At 43.5% G+C, this 22,641-nt stretch overlaps 1 long non-coding RNA gene across 1 annotated transcript in view; it reads right to left on the bottom strand.

Moving 5' to 3' along the window:
* Positions 1 to 689: 689 nt before the first annotated feature.
* LOC131482023 (uncharacterized) overlaps positions 690 to 22,641 on the bottom strand; it is a 79,144-nt gene continuing 57,192 nt past the window's right edge. The window contains exon 3 of the long non-coding RNA XR_009246712.1: positions 690 to 755. This is a non-coding gene — a long non-coding RNA (uncharacterized LOC131482023). The remainder of the gene's footprint in view (positions 756 to 22,641) is intronic.

Genomic DNA, 22,641 nt, shown 5'->3' with positions numbered 1-22,641 from the left:
CTGGCTGCCAATAATCATGCCCTGATTTACCTCCAATCCTCCCCCAACTCCTGGCCCTAGTGAACCTCAATCTACTTTCTATCCTTTATGGATTTGCCTATTTTAGATTTAAAAAATAGAATTACACAAATATATTATGTGACTTTCCATGTCTGGTCTCTTTTCACCTTGAAATGTGTTTGTAACGGTGCATCCACGTTGTAGCATGTGTCTGTGCTTTATTCTTTACAATAGCGGAATACTATCGCATTGTGGGCGCATACTGCACTTGTTTAGCCATTTACTGACTGATGGACGCTTGGGTTGTTCCCACTGTTTGGCTATTGAAGCTAATGTTGCTATGAATATTTATATATACATTCTTTTGTGAATATACATTTCAATTCCCTGGGGCAAATGCCTAGGAATGGAATTCCTGGATCACATGATAACTATACAGTTAACATTTTGAGGACTCTTTTACAGAGTGGTTGCACCATTTTGCAGCCCCACCAGCTGTATGTAAGGGTTCCAATTTCTCTACATCCTTGTCAGCATGAGACACCTTTTATACTGACTAGTATCTTAATGTGATTTTGAATTGAATTTCCTTAATGTTGTGTATTCCTTTCCGTGCATGTTGGTGTTGGGCAGCCACATACCTTGTCTGGAGAAATGCCTATTCAGATCCTATCCCAGGTTTCAATTGATTTTTTTTGTTGTTCTTGGTTTGTGAGGGATCTTCAGACACTGTACAAGAATTTGAAGACATCATCCTGAAAAACATAAACCCAAATGTTGAAATTCAGGGAGCTAGCAAAGTGGTGCAGCAAATTAAGCTGTTGTTTGCAATACCAGCACCCCATATAAGAATGCTAGTTTGAGTCCCTGCTCTTCCACTTTTAATCCAGCTGCTTGCTAATACATCTGGGAAAGCAGTGGAAGATAGCCCAGGCTCCTAGTTTCTGCACTCAGTGGGAAATGTAGATAGAGATCTCGGCTCCTGGCTTTGGCCTTGTCTAGACCTAGCCATTGTGGCCATTTGGGGAGTGAAACACAAACAGAAGATTTCAATCTCTCTCTCTCTCTCTCTCTGTGTCTCTCTCTTTCCCCCACTCCCTGGCCTGGCACCGTCCCCCTGCCTTTCAAATAAATAAATAAATCTTTAATAAATGAATGCATGAAATACTTCAAGTCTAAAATCCGTAAAGATAAAAAAATCATTTAGAAAAAAATTTAATTGTATAAAAGCTATTTATACTTTACAAAGATTTACCTAAGAAACATATAAAAATGTGCCAGAATACTTCATAAGCCACTTACCTAACAGGCAACAAGAGCACTGTGAGCATCAACACAGGTATACTAATGACAGTCACGCAGGCATGACAGCTGTGACTGCAGAATCGTATTCGTAAATAAGCATGTCAGGGCAGGCGTTATGACTGGAGCCTGCGATTTAGCACTGCTTGGGCCACCAGCATCCCATACTGGACTTTTCAGGCTTTGAGTTCTACCTTCCGAGAAATTTCAACTTTCATAAATGCTAAGGAACAAAAAGACTATCTCATCGATTACAGGGAAAAATCAGTATTTTTGTAGCCATGCCTAATGCTTACACAGAAAGTCAACATTATAATGGCATGCTTTCATGGAGCCAACTTCACCAAAAAAATGCATAAAACAAAATTCCCAAAAAGTCTTTATAGCAATGTATGCCTCCAGTACAGAAATGATGTGGGGGTGAAAACACAGCATAACGAATTGTGAAAAATAGTACTGACAATCTATTTTAGTGAGAAAAAAAAAACAAAACTGAGAAAACAAACAGAAAATCTGACATTAAAAAGATATATTGTAGGGATAGATTATAGAGCTTTGCACACAAGTAATGCTGAAGAGCTGGCTGACTCTCACCATCATTAAATATATATTTTAAAGTCTTTTATCCCCAGTAGCTTTTGTATTTCTTATTTAATCTTATTTTTTAATGAAAAGTCAGATATATAGAGAGGAGGAAAGACAAAGAGGAAGATCTTCTGTCCAATGACTCACTCCACAAGTGGCCACAATGGCCAGAGCAGAGCCGATCCAAAGCCAGGAGCTTCTTCCAGGTCTCCCATGTGGGTGCAGGGTCCCAAGGCTTTGGGCCATCCCCTACTGCTTTCCCAGGCCACAAGCAGGGAGCTGGATTGAAAGTAGAGCAGCTAGAACAGAAACTGGCACCCATATGGAATTTCAGTTGTTGCAAGGTGAGGATTTAGCTACTAGGCTATCACGCTGGGCCCATACTTTTTTTTTCATCTTCTCTGCCAGGTTTTTCTATTATGCTGTGTGTTAAGATATCTTTTCCTCATATATTCATGTACAGACCAACACTTGGTGGAACTATGTTAGGGACGGGCTAGCAATGCTGTATGTAGCCTTAATGCCTTTTATCTTATTGTGCACATAATTATTCTCCAATTAAACTGGCCTGTTCAGGGAAAAGTGACTTTTATTTGTTAAGAGTTCCTGGAGCTACAGGAAGCCTAATGCAGGCAAATGACATTCTTTAAAACTGAAGTTTTCATTCTGGAACTGTATAGCCAACTCAATCCTTTTAATTTTTCACTAAGTGCATTTGAGTGAACGGAAAAACAAACTTTGTTGGCAGTACCTGGGAATTCACTTGATTACACCTAATTCTAAATCTGTCAGTATGGTTTGCAGATTCCTTAGAAACCCATTTGCTTCTGCAAAGTCCACCAAATCTTCAAATAAATGCTTTGCTTTTCAAGAGTAACTAAGTTCTAAAATTTACATATCAAAATGGAACATTAATTGTATATATTTGATAACATAAAAAAACCAGAATGATTTTGAACGTGCAAATCATTAACCAAAAGAGGCACACGCTACTTTTTCTGTAAGACTTAGTGACACATTTGAGAAGTCTATTTTCTTGAAGAGTCAAATGCCTCATCAAGAGTCATTCACGGGCCTGGTGTGGCAGCCTAACGGCTAAAGTTCTTGCCTTGTGTATGCCAGGATCCCATATGGGCACCAGTTTGTGCCCCAGTAGCCCCACTTCCAATCCAGCTCCCTGCTTGTGGCCTGGGAAAGCAGTCAAGAATGGCCCAAAGTCTTGGGACCCTGTACCCACATGGGAGACCTGGAAGAAGCTTCTGGCTCCTGAGTTCAGATCAGTTCAGACAGAAGATATTCCCCTTTGTCTCTCCTCCTCTCTGTATATAATTTTCCAATAAAAAATAAATCTTTTTAAAGAGTCATTCACCATTTAGTGTGTTTTTTTTCATACAGGAGGAACTCCCTCTAGGTAGTGGGTAGTGGGAATCCAATTGCTTAAACCATCACCTGCTTTCAGGGTCTGCCCTTGGCAGGATGCTGGGGTCAGCACTGGAGCCAGGTATTCAACCCAGACATTCCAAAATGAATGCGTTAAGCCATGTTTTATCTAACCAGGTCAAATACTACTCCAAGACATTTTTTGAAAGCAAGTACAGTGCTATGTATATAAGGGCAGAAGCAGCATAGAATTGAGTAGTTTGACCACAGTACAAACTACTGTTTGTACCCCTAGAAATTTACCCCTAGATTTTCTTCCAATAGTTTTATACTAATAGAAAACATGATTAGGATTTCAAAATTTCCCTTTCAGGACTCTGATCTTTTGGGGTCTCAACATTCAGGAGTCTGGTGTTCAGGATTGTATGTTTGGGGATTACGATTGGCATCAGTCATGGAGATGAAACCTTTTCAGATCTATCCTTTGCCAGTGCTTTTTTTTTTTTGCTGTCACATTTAAGAAGCCTCTGCCTAATTCAAGCTCATGGAAATTTACCCCTAGATTTTCTTCTAAGAGTTTTATACTAATAGCTCTTACATGCAGGTCTATGATCATTTTTGAATTGATTTTTGAATATGGAATTGAGAGAGCAGCTACATTCATTCATGTGTAGATATTCAGTTGTCCCCATTCCATTTGCTGAAAAGGCTATCCTGTCCTCCATTGAATTATCTTGTCATCCTAAATCACCTTCCTTTTTATTCCTCCAACAGATCAGCTGCTTCCTGCTTTGGGGTCTTTGCACCAACGCTCTCCTTGGCCTGGGATCCTCTTTTCCTAATTTTCACTGGCCAGTTCCTTCTCAGGTTGCAGATCTCAGTTCAGAGAAGCAACCCTGAACTGAATGTCTCAAGCAGCTCCCATTCCCAATCCATCTTTATCTATCCATCTTTATCTAATTTACTTAATTCTTAGGACTGCCTGAGCATGTCAACATTTTGATTGAATAGAGGTCTTAAAACCCTTTAAGTGGTCAGGCAGGTCCAGGAATAGGTAGTACATATTGAATTTAGAAAGCCAAGACTAATAGACTTGCTCTGTGTGTGTGTGTGTGTGTTTGTGTTTGTGTGGTATGTTTGGAAACAGAGTGGGGTGTGGTTGAGAGCAAGGCCTGTAGATGAAAATGAGAAGCAAATGGTCTACCATGAAGCCGCTCTTCTGTTACCCAAGACTGGCCTTTTCTTTACTCTATGGTGAATTGAGGGGTACAGCAGGTTCTACTTACAGGTCAGATTTGTACTGCTTACCTCAAGCCTCTGTCTGAATTGAGTTCTGACACTGTCAGAGAGTTCTCTCTGACTTGACCCAGGGACAGTCTGCACCCTCAGAAACTCCTGCCCTTGGGCCCAACCTTCTTTTTATTGCTTTAGATCTTAGCTCTTCTCCATGAGGCAAAAGCTCAGAGTTGCCCCAGCCTGCCATCCAGCTGCAATGGGACGTGGCACTATGAAACCGTGGGGCAGCCATTCACTTCCTCTGGAATGCTAGGCACTGTCATTCCCTTTCATTCTGTAGCATCTGGTAGTTGGAAGGAGCAGGTGAGTGAGAGACAGAGAGTGTGGTCTGTGTTCATCAGTCTGCTGAGCTTTGTGCCACTGAGGCAGAGGGGAGCACATTCAGCAGCTTCTTTCGGGCAGGAACAGGAGGAAGAAGGTGGAGATAGATGAGCTATAGAAACACAAACCAGCAACTGGTGTAGTGGCCTAACGGCTAAAGTCCTCGCTTTGCCCTCACTAGGATCCCATATGGATGCCAGTTCTAATCCTGGTGGCCCCCTTCCCATCCAGCTCCCTGCTTGTGGCCTGGGAAAGCAGTCAAGGACGGCCCAAAGCCTTGGGACCCTATGCCCGTGTGGGAGACCTGGAAGAAGCTCCCAGCTTTGGATCAGCTCAGCTGTGGCCATTGCAGTCACTTGGGGAGTGAGTCATCACATGGAAGATCTTCCTCCTCTCTGTATATCTGACTCTGTAATAAAACTAAAAAAAAAATATTTAAAATAAAAAAGAAAGAAACACAACCCAGCATGCACATTGTTTCTAAGACTCTTTAGCCACATTTTGGCCTTTATACATCTTATCACACTGTTTATAGAGAAAATCTTGATGACCTGTTTTATGGGAGACTTTGCTTAAGGGTTGGTTCCACTCAGACTTACTTAAACAACTTCAAGGATGTTTTTTCTAACTGCATTTATAAATGTAATATACTTGACTTTCTTTGCCGTGACAGCTAGCACAGACCCTCCCAAGGTGCAGATACTGTCCTCAACAATTTATGTCATTCACTCATTTAATTCTCACAACATTTCTAGCTTATATCTTGTTATTATAGCTAATCATTTTGGAATTACTTTTTAAACCCATAAAGTTGGACTCCAGAGTCCAGGTTTTAACTCTTACATGTTCATTAGCTCACTACAAGTTAACTAACTAAAATGAAAAATTCTGATTCGGTCATTCCTGCAAGATGAATAAAATTAAATTTATAAATATAGTGTAACAGATTCAAAGTTGAACATGTTCCATAACTGATTACACACTAAGTTCTGTAAACATGTAGGTTTGATGTCTGGCTTCTGCCAGGACTGTGGACAGGGCAGGTCTTTAGCCCAGCAGTAAAGCTGTATCTCACAGCAGAGCACCTGAGCTGGCTGCGCAGTGCTGCCTCCTAATTCCAGCTTCCTGCGAGTGCAGACCCAAGAAGGCAGCAGTGATGGCTCGAGGAATGAGGTTTTGCCACTTATGAGAAAGACCTGAATTGTGCTTCTCAGTTCCTGGCTTTGGCTCCAGTCCTGACAGTTATGGGCGAGTTAGCGCCTTTTCTCTTACTACCTCTTAAACAAGGAGGTGGGGGGTGCGGCGCAGTGGCCTAGTGGCTAAAGGTCTTGCCTTGCACACACTGGGATCCCTTATGGGTGCTGGTTCAAATCTCAGTGGCCCCGCTTCCCATCCAGCTCCCTGCTTGTGGCCTGGGAAAGCAGCTGAGGATGGCCCAAAGCCTTGGGACCCTGCAACTGCATGGGAAACCCAGCAGCAGCTCCTGGCTCCTGGCTTCAGATCAGCTCAGCTCCGGCCATTGCAGCCACTTGAAGAGTGAATGAATGACTGGAAGATCTTCCTCTCTATGTCTCCTCTTCTCTATAACTGACTTTCCAATAAAAAAATCTTTTTTTAAAAAAAGTATATGGACAAATAGAATCAAAAGCTAACTTTGTTTTAATGCTAAGATATTTGAAATCTATGCATAATGCATATTTTCCAGGAACTTTTTGGAATTTTGTGCAAATCAAAGCCCACAAGGACAGAGCTGTCCTAAGGCTGCAGACCCAAGTTCAGCTATTGCTGTTCACCCCAGGTGACTTTCAGTACTGATGGACACATCAGATTTCACTAGAAACTAGACATGGAGTGACTTTTGGCCATGTTTTCAGATGACCAATTATTCTGAAGCACAAATTCCTGAAATGGTAATGTCTCCATAGGAAGCTAATCCCCAACAGGCATTCTGTTTGCTCATAAAATGATTTTCTTCCTGATACCAAATGTTTCTCAAAACAGTTGCTCCCAGTTGATCTCTGCCTCAAGTCAGCTAACCTATACCATTTCCATCCTTTTTCTGCAGACACTCTTCCTTCCTTTTCTAGCTCAGGCTAGGATTTGTCAACCTCTACACTTTGGTCAGGATAATTCTCTGCCATCAACAACATTGCTGTGTCCACTGTAAGATATTTCATGGCATCTCTGACCTCTATGTACCAAACAGTACCTCTTGTAACCCAGGTTGTGACAACTGAAAATCTTTCAAGATTGCGAAATGTCTCCTGAGAGCCAAATTTGACCCTGATCAAGACTCACTGACCTATTAGTATTAGCAAGAATGGGACCCTCAGATATTCAAATTAGAGCTGCCTGTGGAATTTCCCATAGTAACCCTGACAGGATAGATTAAGTCTCTGGTGGAAAAGGGCAGGATTTGACAACCTCAGAGGCAAGAACTTAGACACTTTGCCTTCTTACAGAATGTGGCTGATCCCACTTTAAAAGGAAAAAAAAGAAGAAGAAGAACCTGTCACATTTCAACCTTCTCACCAATTGCAATGAGATTCCCAGGAGACGGTAATTAGTTACCAACTGTAGGAAAGAGACAATGGCAGAATTTCAGGATTGGAAAAATGCAGAGAGTGAGGAGGGGGTGGGACAGGGGAAAAACCAAAAACCCAATGCAAAGCTAGAGCCTAACTGGACCAAGTCTTCATCTATAGCAGGAACACAGTATGTGTATTAAAACTATGTCATCCAACTTTCCACTGTCTGTGAGACTAGGTTCAAGCTCAGGGGCCTGGCCCTGTAGACATGGTCCCTGGACTCTCTTTGGCTATTTTCACGAGGCTTCATTTTCCATCTGATTCACTCACATGACTAATGCTTATGATGATTCCTGAGCCTTTATCTCTAACACTAGCCCCTTATGTCATCTCCAATACTTAAAATTCGGGACCCACATCACTCCTGAGCCAATTCAGCCACCCCTCCATCTAGCACACCCAGGAGCTGAAGGACATAGCAGAGAGCAACAGCAAGGCAGTTGCTATGGACAAGCTGTCTTCTAAACCATCTTTGCTTTGGATCTCCAATTCCTAGGGCTGCTCACTGCTACCCCAGGAAACAGAAGCATCTGTCATTGTGATACTGGCCTTTGGTCTTCTCATCTTCAGGGGCACACATGCAAAGCCTGGAGAATCCAGGAGGGAGGCAGGAGGCTGTGGAGCCGGCTGAGATGGACTCAGACTAAATCGGCCAAGCAGAAGGTGAGGGCTGGGGTGGCAGTGCTGTGCTATTCAGGTTGAAGGGGACCTGGCGAGGGTTTGTCAGTCTATAGTGGCCTTCGACATTGGAGAGAAGGGGAAGAAGAAGCCGATCTGGGCTGCTCCTTGATTGGAACTTCCTAAAGGTGGAGTTTCCCATTCTTCAATGTCCGTCTGCCTCCCTCTCTGTTTTTGCATAGCTGAGGCACTCACTTGCCTCAAATCTTGCAACACTAAGCCTGCTAATAACTCTGTCCCCAACTTCTGGACACTGAAAATAGGGCCTGGTTTCCTACTTTGAAGCTCTGATTTCACAGTAATTTCATTTCTCGTAGTTGAAACTGAGCTGAGGAGCTGGGCTAAAACCTTGGCCTGCCTGAGCTCTTCTAGTTTCTGGCTTCAATAACAAAATTCACTTTGAATCTAAAATTGCATTTCTGCATGCAGAACTATCTCTCTGTAGCCTCCCTTCCTCTCTCCTCATTTCCTGTTTCCTCTTCCCCTTGTCTCCTTAGAGTCTGCTCACTTATCAACAAAATAGCAATGCTATGTGGTGGGACATTCTCAGGCCAAACAACAGAATGAGGTCTAGGCCTGGGCGCTGCAGGCAATGCTAGGCAGGTGCCAAGTCTCTTTCTGAACTAAACAGTATAATCCTGACCCGTTACATTACAGGGCAATTGCATTTCTTTTATAAAAGAGCCTTCTCTTTTGTGGGATAGAGGGAGGTGTTTGTAGCAAGTCCACTTAGCCAGTTCTTTTACTCCAGAAGAAAAAGGATCAGAAACATTCATCTCAATTTAGGTAACTAGAAAACAAGGCCTCTTGCTAAACAAACAAACAAAAAATTTTAATGGACCCAATTCTTGACCATGACCATGTGCCCACTTCTCCCACCCAGGCTATCCGTTCTCTCTTCCCCAGACCCAGAGTGGCTTTGGGACTGAGAAAAGAGGTTCTGGATTCAGCAGTCCTGCCTTTAACTCCAGACAACATCACTAGGGTCAGTTGCTCCTCAGTTTCCCCATCTGTAAAATGGGGACAATAATGACAAAGATTCCTCCCCCACCAGAGGTTTGTTTTCAGGGACAATGATAACACCAGATGTGTACAGAGAAGTTGTACTTGTCAGGATTCTTAGCAAAGCAGAGCTGTCTTTGTTGAGAAAATATTTTGCTAAATTCAAAAAGCAGAACAAAGATTCTTATAGTAGGAGGTGGGCCGGATGCTCCCGGCAAGATAAAGGGAGGATTTTGCTTGCACCTCCAGGCAGGAAGTAGAGTGTTAGGAGTGGGCAGAAACACAGTGTTCCACAAGTGACCCTTCCCTGTTCACTTCTCTTCCACCGAAATCTTGAGTCAGTTATTAGCCATTTCATGGAATACTTGCAATAAGTAATGAGAGAAACAGAAGGGGCCAAGCCCTGTGTCCCGGGAACTGAGAGGCAAAGCAGTGAGAGCATTTGGGGAGGAGTGAGGATGGAGACCCAGGAATGTTTAGAACCAAATACCAGAGACTCCCATGGCAGGGGTACTGGATCATCACAGGCAAGGAGTCTCAGAGGCTAATTCCTCACAGACAGGGAACACCAGTTGGAAACCTGGTCCAGCAGCTTAGTCCTGTTGTTCCTTGTCTCATGTTTTCCTGAGTCTTCCTTCTTGGCTTTCAGTCTCAGTTTAGATGTTACTTTTTTCAGGAAGCCTTTTCTGTTTCCTAAACGTGGATTATATCCATGAATTCGGAGTCCCTCCCATGTATTCTCATCACTTCTTTGGATGTCTATTATTCTACTGAACCATTCACTCCTTGAGATCAAAGCCCAGTCTTTTACACCACTGTGTTCTTAAACCTGATGCAGCTTCCTAAATATTGTTGGTTCTCAATAAAATGTATGTTCTGTGCATGGTAGTATTATAGAAAAAGTGGAGTCTTTGGGAGTGCTATAAAACTTAATTTTAGATCCCAACTCTGCCTCTTAAAAGCTGTGCAACACTTGGAATGTTTCTTTACCTCTCTGAGTCTTACCTCTGATGTCTGTAAATAGGTATAAGGTACAGGATCAGTGGGAAGATGTGCAGAGAGAGGTATCTGCCCACAGTTTGTACTCAGCAGGTCTTCAACTCCATGCCTAATATATAATACCTCTATTCCATCCACATGTCTCCAGCAGGTCAATGCCCTCAGCACCTTATAATCCTCCTACACTCTGTTTCTGTAAGATTCATTGAGCTCTTCCTGCATACCAGATAATGTTCTAAATCACAAGAGAGCAAGCAGAGCCTATGAACCAAATCTAGCCCAGCATCTGTTTTTGTATGTTGAATCCAAGAGGTAAGAAAGGTTTTTACATTTTTAAATGACTGGGGGATGGTGGTGGTGGTGAGGGAATTAAAAGAATATTCCCTGATATGTGAAAATTATTAGAAATTCAAATTTTAGGACTTACGAATTAAATTTGGTAGGCACAATGTCACATTTATAGTTTTTTTTTAAAATTTTTAACAGTTTGTCTTATTTCCTTTAGGTGCTGGCTTAGAAACTAGAGAAATGGCTGTTTCATGGTTCTGAAAGGTTGAAAATACAAGATCAAGGCCTTGGAAAGTGTGGTGTCTGGTGAGGAACCACAGGTGGTACCGTCTAGCTGTGGATTCAGGTGGCAAGGGAGTCTAGCTGGCTATCTGGGACCTTTATTGTAGGGACACTAGTCTCATCTGTGAAGGCCTTGCCCTCGTGACATAACATTCCCAGAGCTCTTTCTCTTAGCATCATCACTTTGTGGGTTGGGAATTCAACCTATGGATTTGAGGGGGACACACACAGTCAAATCCCAGTGGTGTTCTTGGGATGCAAGGACCAGATGGAATAGTTGTGACAGAGACCTGCAAGTTCCACAGCCTAAAATAGTCACCACTGGCCCTACTCTAATCCAATTCCCACTGACATCAATGACCAAGTTTTCCCAAGTGCTCTCGCACATCAGGAGGACTGTTGCTTTAGAGTTAAGGAGCCTGCAGTGGACAGAGTTTAGGTGTCACAGCCAGGGTGACACTACAGTTGGAATTAACCCTTTACTGGCTCTGCACTGGAGGAAGGTGATGGGACAGGAGGCCGGGGGCAAGTGGTGATAGCCTTGTATGCCATGCTAGAAGTCATACCTTGCTTGTTCTGGGAAGTGACACCATGGAGTGAAATCTGAGCATTACCACGATGGCTGGTGGCTTGACGGAGAGTAGGGTGGAGAAGTTGAAGACGGCAAGGATGAAGAATCTGAACTGCAGAGCTCAGCTTGCTGCCTCATTTCCTCAGCCTCAACCATGGGAGTTAAAATGCAGACTCTACCGTTAGGGTTTTGATGAAGATTGAAATGGAAGATTATGTCTTCTGGAACCTGCCTTTGGGGCACCAAACAACCCCTAGAGTAAGAGTTCCCTATGAGTAAGCCAATAACCTCACTACCTATCCCCTCCTCCAGAAATCCACTGCTCTCTCAGCAGGCACCTGGTTGGGTTTGGCACAGACCTCCTCTCCCCAAACACTCCCCTGGTATGCGTAGGCAGTGATGTGAGCTTATGCAGCATCCCAGTGCCTTGGCACAAGGCTGTGTCCAAAAAACTGCAAAGGACAAACCTGGGAGGACCTGAGCAGGGAGATAGCTTGGCCTTTTCCCTTTACCAAACTGCTAAACAACAAACTTACAGCAAAAGTACTGATGGTGCAAAAGCTCACCAGGTTCTAACCTAGGATATTTGTCTTTCTAATGTGTTCTGTGTCACACAAGAAACCAGAGCAACGGAGAATTCTATGTCACTATGTGTCAGCATCTGATACCTGTTTACTGCTTTTTTTTCACAACCATCTATTAGCCTTTGATTTGTCATTTACAAGTACATATTTAGCTGTGACACAAGAAAGACTGGAAAGACACATGGGTGGTATCCAATTGGGGTAGCAGTGGGGCAGTTGACAAGTGGGAAGGAAAAGCAGAGGGAGGCTGTTCAAGCTTGTCTTTCCTGCTTGGGTAAAGTGATCTAAGCCTGCTCGTTTTTTAAAAAGTATTCATTTACTTGAGAGACAGAGAGAGCTTCCATATGCTGATTCACTCCTCAAATGTCTGCAACGGGTGGAGGCCCAAGCTGGGAACCAGGAACTCAATCCAGACCCCCTACCCTGCAGCCATGTGAGGGGCAGCAACTCCATTCCATGAGCTGTAACCACTGTCCCTAGGGTCAGCATTAACAGCAAACAGAAGCTGGGAGTCACAGCTGGGCATTGAACACAGGTACATATGCTAAGGTGGGAGATGGTATCTTAACCAACTGTCTTCGCCCCATATGCATATTCTTAAAGTTACCAAGTAACTCTGATACATGCTTCTTTCTTCTTTCCACATTCCATATCTGATTTATTAACAATCACAGATTCCAAATGTTAGCGATAGCTAGTTACATGCTTAACTTTTTCATCCTTTTGCTTTTTGGATGTTATCCAACTTTTGTCATGTAACTGTAAACTAGTAGCATAATAGCTAAGGGGTTGTGGAACCACACAGCCTGAATTTAATTCTAATGTTGGCAGGTCACTGTGTCTCAGTGACAGCACCTGTGAAAGGAGAAGGGTAATCATGGCTAGAGAATCAGGATGGTATGGAAAAAAAATTTGTGATTTTGGCACATTCTGGAGACTTCTTAAAACTGGACAGCAAGTCACACCCCTCTTTCCCCTTCTGGGAAAACAGAAAGCAGTGGACTATAAGGGTTGCATGGGAGGAGAAATAAGAAGCCGTGCGAAAGGGCTCTGAAAATGTAATGTGCAGTTTGAAAACAAGGAATGCTTATTATGATTAGGAAGAGAACTGTGTAGCATTTAAAAAAAAGAAAAAAGTCACATCAGCTGCTGGCTGTTCTGGCCGGCTGGTGGCAACAGGAAGGGGATGGCTGGGCTTCCCCTTCCGGCTCTCTGGTTCCGGCCCAGAAACTCCACCCTGGCTGGAGAGGGAAGATTGAGCCTCACCAAAAGGGGCCCCAACCATTCCTTTTCCTGTCACATTATATGGCACTCTGCCTTGTACATATATTTCTCTTCTCCTAGCTCGTTTTTTGGCCTTTAACATATTGGCAGCATTACTTAAAGTTACAGGCAAACCCACAGCTAATATTCATGGGTCACTTACCCATACCTATCCTAGACTGAGTGCTTGCGCCCTACTCCCCAAATTCTTCTGATGAACTCCCAACTCCAATACCATGTTAGTAGGAGGTAGGGCCCTTGGAAGGTGATGGGATCATGAGGGTGGAGCCAACATGAATGAGAGTAGCCTCCTGACAAAAGGCACCGCAGAGAGTTTTGTCTGCTTTCCAACATAACAGGATACCACACAGCTACTTTTGAGCTAGGAAAGCTCAGCAGACAGTGGATATGCTGGTGTCTTGATCTTGGACCTCTTCATTCTCTTCATTCATTTGAGATAAATTTCTATTGGTTAAGACACCCAGTCTGGGGTACGCCCAACAGCTCAACTGGCTAATCTTACACCTACAAGTGCCAGCATTCCACATTGGCATCAGTTTGTGTCCTGGCTGCCCTATTTCCCATCCAGCTCCCTGCTTGTGGCCTGGGAAAGCACTTGCAGATGGCGCAAAGCCTTGGGACCCTGTACCCATGTGGGGGACCCATAAGAAGCTCCTGGCTACAGATCAGCTCAACTCCAGCAGTTGCAGCCATTTTGGGAGTGAACCAACAGAGAAAAGATCTTTGTCTTTCCTTCTCTCAGTAAATCTGCCTTTCCAACAAAAATAAATGAAACTTAAAAAAAAAAAGCCACCCAGTCTATAATTTTTTTTTAATGACAGTTCAGACAGGCCCAGGACAGTGAGAGGCATTTGTTTTAAGACACATGTAGTCACTCCTTTATCCTCTGAGCAATCTTAGGAAAGAAACACCTGCTGTATTTTGAATGTGCTCCTGTGAAGTCCACGTGTGAAAAACTTAATCCTTAAATTCCTGTGTCAATGGTTTTTGGAGGTGAGCCCTTTGGGAGGTGATTAGTCTTAAATGGGGTCATGAGGGTGGGGCCCCCAGGATGGTATGAGTGATTTCACAGAAAGAAGGGAGACCCAAGCTTAGCAGGCTGGCTCCGTCTCATAGGCTCTCTGCCGTGTTATAAGACAACCCGAACGTCATCAGTCTTGGACTTCCCAGATTCCGGAATGGTGAGCCCGACAAACTGTTGTGGGTAAATTAACTAAGTCAGTAGCTTTTCTTCTCTCCATCTTAGAGAAGTGGAGATTGAGGGTTCGTAATTTAGACAGACAGTGTGGAGGATGTGGATTTAAGACTCAACCCCAGCAGCCAGGCCACAGAGTACTCTTAGCCACAAAGACAGTCAGGGAAACAAATTCCCGGATGCCTTAAGCATTGACGGCAGGCTCTGTTGTAGTGGTGTCTGCCAGGAGCCACCTGTGCATTTGCTGTGACTGGGAAGCGTGGCCCGTATCTGCCAGTTGACCTCAGCCTTGAGACGTCCTGTGGGTTTATGAGCCCTGGGGAGCCAGGAGGGAAGTCTAGGCAGTCTGATTCCACAGCCTGTCCTGTTCATTGCCAGCCTACACTAGCAACACAAATCAGTAAAGGATTTGCACAAACAAAGGCGGAAACAGGATGTCGGTTTTCATAGAGACTTTGCATTCAGAACCAGTTTCCACCCCGTGCTTCCGGCAATTGGTGAGGACGATGTAAACACTGCGACTTGCCAATGACCCTCAGTTTCGGGAAGAACAGCCGGCCCTCCTGGCTGGGGAAACAGCCGACATCAGCGGATGCCAGGTGATGTCTGCTGCTCTGACAGCTCCTGGGATCCATTCCTCGAGGATTCTGGAGCGCACATGCTCTGACGGTGGCCTTTCCTCTTACACAGCATGATGTCACTCTCCAACCCTCAGCCTCAAATGGTTTGCAGATTTTCTGGGGTGACTATTTCCTGTGTTCTGAGACTGCAGGTGGTGAGAGTGTTCTGCCTGAAAGCTGTGGACAGCATGTCTAGGAAAACTGTTAATGGCAGTCAGGGTAGGCTTGGTGGCAAGTAACAGAAAACACAGCTCCACCTGGTGTGAAGAATGCAGAGACCTGTATTGGCTCAGGTAACTGAACAATCTCTGGGTAGATTAAGGGTGAAGGTGGATACAGTGGCTCAACTACGTCACAAAACACCTGCCTTTCTTTTTATCTTTTTCTCTCTGGCTTTCTACATGTCAAGTTTATCTTCAGGCTAGTCCTCTTGCAGCACAGCAGGAAGCTTACCAAAAGCCTTAGGGGAGAATGCATGCTTGTTAATCTCTTGCAGAAGAAGGGATATCTCTCCCATGTTATTAAATGGATGTCCTGGGCAGCTGATTGGTTGTCTAGGGTCACAGGCCTGCCTCTGGATCGATCACTGCCGCTGTGAGCGATGAGCGGCCCATAGTTAGTTTAAATCAATCAATCTCTACCCCTGGATCTGCCTGCCTCGGCCAGTGCACTGTTCCTTTGTTTTGTAACAGACCTTTCTGAAGCTGCTAAAAATATATTAAGTCAACTATGGCTTAATAAGTAACAAAGTAAAGGGTAACTAGATCCTCATAATTATTCAACTCAAACTCTTGAGATCATTCTTGACTCTGATTTCTCTGGATCAACTCCCATATTCAATTTATCCTAATCTATCTATTAGCTCCCCCACAAAATATATCTAGGCTCTGACCTATGTCCATGGGGACACCTTGGTCCAAGCTGTCATTATCTTCCATCAGAATATCATAATAGTCTTCTCTCTGGCTGTTCTACTTGCTTTCCGGCTGTCTCTTAACCACAGAGAAGCAGAGTAAATGTTTTCAAATGATAAGTTGTTGTGGGTTGAATGCATGCTTATGCACAAAGGCTTGGTCTCCTGGTGGTAGTTTTGAGAGGTGCTATGGATGTTTAACAGATGGGACTTTATGTAATGTCCTTGGGTCACTGATGACAAACGTCCAAAGGGGCTGACGGGACTCTAAACCCTCCCTCTATTTCTGACTTCTGGCTGGAGATGTGACTTTTTTGTTCCTACACATACTCCCTACTGTATTGAGCTGTGCCCACCAGAGGCCTAAACCAATGAACAGCCTGAAATTAGACTTGAACAAGTCTAAGTTAAACAAAACTTTTTTAAAATAAGTTAGTTGTGTCAGGTATTTTGTTTTCAGTAACCCAGAATCGAATGATGTATAAATCATATTGTATCACTTCTCAATTCAGAAGTACTCAGAGATGCTGAAATTCCAGGGTGGGTAGGAAGCAAAGATAAAAAGTAAAAATAGTCAATGGGGCTATATGCCCTACATGCTCTAGTTTGTTGTTTCTTCAATCTCACCTCCTACTGTTCTCCCTTTATTTGCTATGTGTTAGCCAGAGGGGATTCTTGCTGTACCCCTAAAGTGCCAAACTGGACCATACTGTAGCACCTTTGTATATACTGCTGTCTGAGACTAGAATACCCCTTTTCCCAATATACACCTGGCTCATCTTTTCTGTTCAAAACTGACAGCATCAGGGCTATCCTGTGTGAATATATACCCAGCCAATATATTTTTAATGAATTCATTTTGTATTTTTTTTATTTCAAAGGCAGAAACAGAGGATAAGAGACAAAACATTGATTCACTCCCCAAACTCCTGCAACAGCCAGAATTTCCTGGTCAAACCCAGGAAGCCAGCACTCGATCCAGGTCTCCCACGCAGGTGGCAGTAACCCAAGCACTTGAGTCATCACTGCTGTCCCTAGGGTACACATTAGTATGACGCTAGATCAGAAACAGAGCTGGGATTTGAACCCAGACCCTCTAAAGTGAAATGTAGGAAATTCCAGGTAGTACTTAACTACTAATTCAGATGTCTGTCCCTATCCAGCCAATCTTTAAGACTCAAATCCTAATTTATTTTTCATAGCACATACAATTCCATAAAATATTTCAGTATTTGTTTAAATGTCACTTTTCTCACCTTCTGAATACAATGTCAACGGTAACAAGGGTATTCCCCACTATAGCTATACAGAACAATGAAAATGGTCATTAAATAGTCATTGAAAATTATTAATTCAGAGCACAAAATACACAGAAGAGAAAATGGCTAAAAACAAATACAGAAGTGATCAACCTTCCTAATAAGAAAAGAAATGTAACTTAAAACATAGCTAGGGGCCCGTATGATGGCTTGACTAGCTAATCTTCAGCCTTCAAGCACAAGCATCCCATATGGGTGCCAGATCATGTCCTGGCTGCTCCACTTCCTACTTAGTCCCCTGTTTGTGGCCTGGGAGAGCACCTCAGGATGGCACACAGCCTTGGGACCCTGCACCTCCATGGGATACCTAGAAGAAGTTCCTAACTCCTGGCTTTGGATCAACTCAGCTCTGGCCATTGTGGCTATCTGGGGAGTAAACCAGTGGATGGAAAATCTTTCCTTCTCTCTATAAATCTGCCTTTCCAACAAAAATAAATAAATAAATCTTTGTAAAAATGGCCAAGAATACAGATTTGCTATTTTTCAATGATTTTTTTCAAGATTTACCTATTTATTTGAAAGCCAGAGTTACAGAGAGTGGAAGAGACAGAAATCTTTTATCTACTGGTTCACTCCCTGGATGCCCGCAATGGCTGGGGTTGAGCCAAGCAAAAGCCAGGAGCCACAAGCTTCTTTCTGATCCCCCATGTAATCTAGCAAAGGTTCTTCTAGCACTTGAACCATTCTCTGCTGCTTTACATGGGCTATTACCAGCAAGCTAAATCAGAAGTGGAGAAGTCAGGACATGAACTAGTACCCATATGTTGGTATTACAGGCTTTACCCACTATGCCACAATGCCAGCCCCAGTTTTGCAAATTAAATCAGCAGAAACAAAATCTATCACTGTTTGTATTACAAACTGATAAAATTACTGGTGGGAGGTATTTTTGCCAGTCTCAAACTTCTTTAGGTTTCATTTGGAAAGCAGAGACAGAGTGAGAGAAAAAGAGCCCCGCCCACATTTGGTTTTACTGCCCAAATGCCTACAACAGTTGGAGCTAAGCCAAGTCAAAACCAGGACCTGGAAACTCCATTTGGCTCTCCCACTGGGTGGCAGGGATTCATTCAACTGCTTGATCTTTCACTCACTGTTTCCCAAGGTGCATACTAGCCAGAAGCTAGAGTGGAACCAGGACTTGAACCCAAAATATGAGGTGCATGCATCTCAAACAGCATCTTAAATAAAAAACCTGTCCCGGGGTCAGTGTAATGTTGTAGCAGCCTAAGCCTCTGCTTGTGGTGCCAGACTCCCATCTGGATGCTGGTCCAAGTCCTGGTGGTTCCACTTCCAACCCAGCTCCCTGCTAATAATGACCTGGGAAGGCAGTAGAGAATGGCCAAGTCCTTGGGTCCCTCCTTGCACCCATGTGGGAAACTTGGAAAAAGTTCCTGGCTCCTAGCTTCAGAGTGGAACAGCTCTATCTATTTGCCACCATCGGGGAAATGAACCAGCAAATGAAACATATCTCTCCTCTCGCCCTGTAACTCGGTCTTTCAAACTAAACAAACAAACCAATCAATAAATAAATATTTTTAAAAAGCATATCCCATAATTTAATAGACAGTTATTGGGTATCTGCTATACACTAGGCATTGTACAATTTTCCACTATATATTTTCTACACTGTCGCAAAGTTCAAAGTTTCTGTATTAACCAGGATAGAATAAATTAGCTTTCTTAATAATTGGTCCTGGAATTCTAGTAGTTTGCCATACCTAATAGTGTTCACTTACTTCTTACTCAGCATATACACCTCAGGTTGGAGGAGAATTTTTCTGTGATTTTTTTCTTTCAAAAAATTATTTTATGTATTGGAAAGATGGAGTAACAGAGACAGGTGGAAAAGACAGAGAGCTCTTCCATCTGCTAGTGCACTCCCCATGTGGACCGAAAAACCAGGGCTGTGCCAGGCTGAAATCAGAAGCCAGACACTCCACCAATGCTTCCCATGCATATGACACAGGCCCAAGCAACTGGGCTTCTTCTCCTGCTTTCTCAGGTTCATTAGCAAGGAATCAGATGGGAAGTAGGAGAGGCTGGGACTTGAACTGGCACCCATACTGGATACTAGTGTTGCAGGCAGCAGCTTTACCCACTACCACAACAGTGGCCCTGAGTTGTTCTGTTTATCTCAGGATCACAGAATCTCTACTATCAGGAATAGCATTGGCACATTATTTTCCTTCACACTTCATTGTCTGGAACCACTCTTCTGGCCCTACCGAGTGACAAGGAGGCTAGAGAGTGACATTTTCAGCATGTCCATAAGGTACAAAGAAACAGATGCTGGGAAAAGTTAACAATGTCTGAAGAATGTCTGCTATAGTCCTTAACCAAGAAATCTTACCATCCTGCTAAAATAACCTAAAGTACATAAAAAAGCTACATTAAGAAAAACATGTACTGATGTCTTGCTTTGATGGACTTAAAAGACTCTTTTAAAATGAGGAAATGGATTATGGAATTACAAGTTTTCCACATATACTGTGCAGTCATAAAAACTATAGTTAATGGAGAATGTATATACAGAAAAGTGATTGTTATAAAATGGTGAGCAGGAATCAGAAAATAAATGAAACAGATACTATGATTATATCAATATTAAAAACATATCTAATTAGGTGTCAATTCCATGGTGTGGTAGGCTAAGCTTCCTTCCTGGGCACTGGTTCCTGTCCCAGCTGCTCCATTTTCTGTCCAACTCCCTGGAATAAGCACTGGAGAATGGCTCAAGTACTGGGACCAAGGCATTCACGCTGGAGACCTGGAAGAAGCTCCTGACTCCTGGCTTTGGTTTGGCTCAGCTCTTGCTACTGTGTCATTTGGAGAGTGAACCAGAAGATAAAGGATATCTTCCTCTCTCCTTATCTCTGTATCTCTTTCAAATAAAAATAAACCTTCAAAAACATCTAATAAGAAGCAAATTTTAAGGAATAAATTAGAATGTGCTGACTTTATAAATATTCAACAAATACCGTTGAGGCAGTGGGCCCTACAGATGTACAGATGTGGACATAAAACATACTTTATCGGGCCCGGCACAGTGGCCAAGCGGCTAAAGTCCTTGCCCTGAATGCGCCAGGATCCCATATGGGCTCAAGTTCTAATCCCGGCTACTCCACTTCCCATCCAGCTCCCTGCTTATGGCCTGGGAGTGCAGTTGAGGACAGCCCAAAGCCTTGGGACCCTATACCTGTGTGGGAGACCTGGTGGGGGTTCCTGACTCCTGACTTCGGATCGGCGCAGCACCAACTGTTGCAGTCACTTGGGGAGTGAGTCTTCGGACAGAAGATCTTCCTCTCTGTCTCTCCTCCTTTATGTATATCTGACTTTCCAATGAAAATAAATAAATCTTCTAAAAAATACTTTATCTTGCTGTTACTGTTTTAATAAGAATATTTAAAATGAGCTCAAAGAAACACATTTTCATTTTGTTTGACTTGAGTCACCTGGAAAGTTAGAGTGAATATCATTAACAGATGGCTCTCAAGCATGTCCTATCAGAACATCACACAATTGCTCAAAACCCCTTACCATGCCTGCTGATCTTACAGGTCATCCTCCAGTCTAGCTTGAATCCTGTCAAACAAACCTGACCCTTGGTAGTCCAGCTTCTGGCCTGACAGACTCCTTTGTGTCATGTGCCATGACAGACCTGTGAAAGTACCTTGTGACTAACCTAGCACTTGGCATACAGCTTGATGCCCAATACAGTCTTATATTTCCCTAATCCTATTCTACCTTCGGGCTTTCTATCTCAGTTGATAGCATTAATATTCTTCACCACTCAGATCTGAACTGTGGAGTTACTGTCAGTTCTTTTTCTCTCTCATCGTGCAGTGAATTCTTCAGAAACACCTAGAGATTTTTTTTTTACCTTCAATAACATACTCTAGAATCAGAGGACTGCTCACTCCCTCCACAGCTACCACTGGTCCAAGTCACCTTTATCTTTTGCCTTACTAGTGCAATAACTTCCCAACTGGTACTCCAGTCTCCTCCCTGCCCCCAGTCTCTTCTCCATAGGGCAGCCAGAAAGAACTTTCTGAACCCTGCCTGATCTAGCTTGGTCCTCTGCTCAACTCTGCTCCATATACTCAGATTCAAAGGTCAAATCCACATTTCTTACAACGACCTTGGTGACCTTCCTGCACACAATCTGCCCTTTTGGACTCAAACCCTCTGTTAGCAACAGGATATAGCACCTTTTGTATAATCCAGAAATGGAATTCATGGAAAAAGTGGTCTGCCTTAGCAGACAATTTTTAAAAGAATCATTTGATATCCTATCTAATACAGAAATCAGAAATCAAAAAAATCAGTAATAAGATACATATCTTAATATGCAAATTTCCAGGCGCAACTGCACTAGAAAACAAAAGCATTTCTGTGAATTTCAGAAGCATTCAGTGTCAGATGGCACTGCCCACTGCAAACCACTGACATGTACCTTCTGGGCTACCTTCCTCTCTCTGAACTCCACACTGATCCTCATGTTCTTCACCCAGGCTGATCTAGCCACATTTAGCTTCCCTGCTGTTTCTAGACCATGCAGGGCAAGCTCCTGCCTGCATCCTTCCCTCCAGAGATTTGTGGTTCAGGGAGGGAATGAGGGATTGAATCTCCATTATATAAGTGGGTGCCTAGCATAACATGGGTGCTTCAATAAACATTTGTTGAACAAATGAAATCTGTGAACAAAAGATATGGATTGGGTAACTGGAGAAATAATGAGTGCATGAATTGCTACAGATGCTGGCGATCATGCCATTATTCCTTTTTTTTTTTTTTTTAAAGATTTATTCATTTTATTACAGGCAGATATACATAGAGGAGGAGAGACAGAGAGGAAGATCTTCCATCCGATGTTTCACTCCCCAAGTGAGCCGCAACGGACCGATGCGCGCCGATCCGATGCCGGGAACCAGGAACCTCTTCCGGGTCTCCCACGCGGGTGCAGTGTCCCAAAGCTTTGGGCCGTCCTCAACTGCTTTCCCAGGCCACAAGCAGGGAGCTGGATGGGAAGTGGAGCTGCCGGGATTAGAACCGGCGCCCATATGGGATCCCGGGGCTTTCAAGGTGAGGACTTTAGCCGCTAGGCCACGCCGCCGGGCCCAATCATGCCATTATTCCTGAATCACTGCCCTCCATCTTTCTTTCTAGCCAGAATTTGTCATCTTCCACCTGTGTGTTGCTTTCTACTGGATCCATTACCTGTCCCCTAGTTTGTTGCTTGACTTGGCTTCCTCCAACTATGACTTCACATCTGGATTACAGATTTTGTCTCACTCCCAGTTCTGATAATACTACAACTGCTTCCTGGTGGTACCCATCTTGTCCTCCCTCCTCCCCTCTACCCCCACCTCCCTTTGTCCTCTATCTTTCCAACACTCCATAGCCTCATGCACAAAGGCACTTCCCTTAATATACC

This window comes from Ochotona princeps, chromosome 15 (assembly GCF_030435755.1).
Source record: "Ochotona princeps isolate mOchPri1 chromosome 15, mOchPri1.hap1, whole genome shotgun sequence".
Classification (NCBI taxonomy): Eukaryota; Metazoa; Chordata; class Mammalia; order Lagomorpha; family Ochotonidae; genus Ochotona; species Ochotona princeps.
Note: the sequence above shows the minus strand (reverse complement) of the source record. Positions and strands in the feature narration are given on the sequence as shown.